A 4,320-nucleotide genomic window follows, 5' to 3' on the forward strand; every position below is an offset into this window, starting at 1 on the left:
GATGAGAGCCTTGAGAGAGAATCAAAACAAAACTTTTTGTGGCCAATGTGTTACGAGATCTGTCCTTATGAGGCCGATGACGACGCGTTTGAAAGCAGGTGCGTGCTGCAGACGTAGGTGAGGACAGCGGAGAGGCAGCAGAGGAGCAGCCCCGCCTACTCCCTGAACAAAGTATCCAGAGCCGTGTAGACAGAGAGTCGCGTCAGTGGAGGTCCAATATGCTCCATGATCCGCCATTATGATGTTGCAACTCTCTCTCTCTACGGCTCTGAAAGTACTGTCATTCACTCACTCAGTTAATCAGTCAGTCAGTCAGTCACATACAGACCATGTGTAGGGCTGAGCCCGGCGATCAGCCAATAATAATAATAACTTATATAGCGCCTTTCATGGGACCCAAGGCCGCTTTACAGAGTAAATAATGAACAGACAACAGAACAAAACAAGCAAACAAATAGGCAGAAAGAGGTAAAAAAAAATTAGCACTGAAAACTGGGGAAGGTGGTGAATTATAGTCCAAAGGCCGTGGTGAACAGATGGGCTTTGAGGGTGTTTTTGAAGATGTTCAGGGAGACAGCGTTGAGAGTTCCAGAGGGTGGGGGCAGCAACACTGAAGGCTCGGTTCCAAACAGTTTGGAGGGCGAGAGTTAGGGATGGAGAGCAGGCCTGCATCTGGGATGGGGTGCAGGGATGGAGGAGGTCCTTTAGGTGAGAGCATGGGGAGACTTGTCCAAGCTAACGTGTATGGGAGTAATGGACACGATATGATTGTTTCATTGGCGCAAATGGTCCTCATCTGTAGACATGCAGTTTTTAATGATACAGCACAATTCAGCTATGGTCCTAGACAGTTAAAGACACTTAAACGCTTTGCAGAGCTGATGGGAACTGTAGTGTCAGGTAAAAATACTGTGTGATCATTACTTTAAGAAACTCTTTTAACATTAAACACAGCCGTTTGGTCCATTTGAAGTATGACCATTTTGGGCAGCAGCTTTAAAATCGTATTTTAGTTGAATCTGCAGAGATGAATGTCTTCCTCTACATGCTGCATGTTGTCAGTCACAATGATGGACAGGCTTTCTGTAATGTTTATGTGCAGTTTGCTGTTAAAAGACTCTTCACCTTGTTTGTGTCTGCAAGTTTCACAGCTTTTGCTTTTCATACTTCTGCCACTTCTTTTTGTCCTGAACCTAAGTAACCATGTTTCCTGAACTGAAGCCAAAGCCTCGGCGCTGAAAGAATTACACAGAAGCTTCAGACTTCTGCCAGTGTGCTTTTATATGTAGCACGCTCACATTCACAACCGCACACAGAGCGCTCGTCATTATTAAAACATGCTCAGACAAATCAGCCGAACTGATGAGAAGAAGCCTTGAAAATATTCACACGGAAAAAGTTTTCTGTCACAGTGAACTGAGCGGAGAATGTGTTGTTGTTTATCTTTGATTCTAATTATAACAGCTTGCTTTGGGGATAATAAAAGCTAATCCTTGTATGTGTGATGTCAGGGGTCCATGAAGCAGGTGGAGGAGGGGGTGGGTGTCATCGTGCTGATAGCCGGTGTTTTTCTAAAGGCCCCTGAGGACAAGTGAGGACCCTCACTTTACCTCAGAGAGAATACATGAGAGCTCTTCTCTCACTGTTTGCACACCGCTGCTCGCTCACAGACGGATAACGAGTAAGATAAGCTTTCTACAATTTTACAGTGTGCAGCCCAGTTTTTAGCCTCGTCTCATAATTTCAAGCAATCTGATTAATATTTGCATATTCTGCCCCATTGACCTCGCACATCCTAAATAGGGCACGTTTAGACGATTGAGTGGCAGAGATGAAACCCCTCACCTCTGAGTCGGAGGCCTCTGTCATGTTCAATGTATGTATTTGTGACACTTGCTGACAAAACGGCTAATGCTGCGCGAGGATGCAGAAAGACTTTTGACCTGATCTCTGTCAGTAGTGCGGCTGTAAAGTAAAGTCTCCATGTCCCCCAGGTGTGACACTGTGTGTGCACCGATTTACAGTAAGAGCTGTGGGAGGGGAAGAGACGACCTCAAACCAGAACTGTGTTTTTAAACTAAAGCAGCTACATGGGAGATTATTATTTTTGAGATGTATCTTAGCCATCGATCATTTGGTAATTTAGATTGATAGTTGGATATACCTCTCACTCTTTTATTCCTAGAAGACAGCCTGACTGATCTTTTCTTTGTTTGTTCAGCCATAGTAGATTACTGTTTACTCGCAACACTTGCAGAAACCGGAAAAGCAGCCGCTTAGCTCCTCCTACCCTCTCTGGCAGACCAACCACTGCTGGGTGATGGAAAACGCGTCACTAACTGGGCGCCGCTTGTGATTTTTTTCACAAATGTCACCACAGACACCCAGTCTGTAATACTGCAAATGCAAAGGCTTTCATCAGTGGGCCATAGGCTCAATCACCATTGTGTTACCTCATTCGGCGACAGACTTAACAGACATTTATTTATATGAAAATCTTCAAGATTATTACTTGAACTTATAGAACACTTTTCAAAATACAAATGTCAGGTCATAAAATAATCAGCTTTTTAAGATCAATACAGTAAGGGCAAAAATGAGGAAATAAGTATTTTATAAGATAGAAACAAATACACACACAAAATAACAAATACTCATTTGTGTGTGGATGTTTCTGCACCTAGCTTTGTTGGTTTTTATTGTTGAACAAAGTGCCGAAGGCCAATTCTTTCTTCCTTTAAAAACAGAACACTTTTTGTTTGCTAGTTGGTGTGGCTGTGGCTCAGTGGTGGAGTGGACCGTTTCTCAATCGGGAGGTTGGGGATTTGATCCCTGACTGCTACAGTCACACGTCGAAGTGTCCTTGGGCAGGACACTGAACCCCAAATTGCTCCCGGGTATGAATGTCTGGTTGGAGATTGGCACCTAGGTTTTTGCCATCACTGTGTGAACGTTAGCGTGACATGTAGTGTGAAAGCACTTTAAGAGGTCTGAAAACTAGAAAAGCTATAAGTACAGTCTATTTACCTTTTAGTTCAAGAAAGCTTACCTGTTTTAAGTTATCAGCTGTTTCTTAGTTTACCTTGCTGCCACTTCGTTGGCTAATTTAAAGAAAGCACAGTAAGGGCCCGATCGGACAGAACACGTTTTAGCAGCTGGGAGCAGCTTTTTTAACAGTTTTCAATGAGAGGGACGCTTTTTGCACGCTGCTTTTTGCGTTGCAGAGCGCCTTGCATTTTTCTGCTCTGAGCACCTCGCGTTTTTGAGGAAACGCTCTGAGCGCCTCGTGTTGAAAAAACTTCAACTCAAAGCAGAAAAGCGCCCGACGTCATGGGCTTTTTTTCCTCATTGTCCGATCGGATGAAAGGAGAGGCGGGCCTTCTGTCAGTTTACAATATTACGGTTAGGTTAATGACAGCTATGATTCGGTGGTTGCCTTAACAACAGCAGAAAATAAAGGCGCAGCGAGCTGTTTTTTTTAACCGTAGGCTTCAACAAAAAAGGCAGCGCGGTGCGCCTCGCGTTTTAGAACCTGCAAAATGCGCCGTCTGATCAAGCCCTAAGAGGTGTTCAGAGTGTTGCTGCTCTATATGAGTATAAGTTGGACATTTAACATAACAGAATCAAAGCAGATATCACCTTTATTTTAAAGCAGAAACATCTTAAGCAGTCATATGTTCCTTTTTTTCTTTTCTATAATTATCTAAATTAATTTGATACTTTTCACGATGATGTTTGGCTTACAATCTCTTACACACTAACATACATAGAAATACCTGCATGTGTAAAAAGATGTCTAGCTAACATGAAACAATACATTTATAGACACACGACACATCATAGGAGAACCATACATTCATATCACATCCAATCATCTAAAGATGAGATCTGCTTCTCATTTTATCCCTCTTCTCTCTTTAAACAAAACAAAAACACAATAAACTTTCATTTCCCACCGAGCCGTTATCTCTGTCAAGATAACACATGAATCATTAAGGACAATTAAAAAATTGATGGGATGTTCTCTTCATAACACTTTATATTCCTCTGGGTAGATAAAATCACTCTCGGTGGATTTAACTCGAGTGTTTGTGGTTCAGTATTGACGTGTTGTCGACGCTCAGAAGAACGAGCTGATCCGTGCTCAGGATCAGAGTCATTCACTCGCTGCAGGGCATCAAACACAACACAGTCACTGTTTGACAACAAAGAACATCGAGCTCTAACAAAAGAAACTAAAGTCATGTTGTTCAGTGTTGACATGTTGCATTCGTGAGTCGGTGCTGAAGCTGTAATAAGCGATTAAAGCGATAAGATGCA

This window comes from Semicossyphus pulcher, unplaced genomic scaffold (assembly GCF_022749685.1).
Source record: "Semicossyphus pulcher isolate SPU_LCO1_2020_fin unplaced genomic scaffold, fSemPul1.0.p SCAF_19, whole genome shotgun sequence".
In the NCBI taxonomy this organism is placed as follows: Eukaryota; Metazoa; Chordata; class Actinopteri; order Labriformes; family Labridae; genus Semicossyphus; species Semicossyphus pulcher.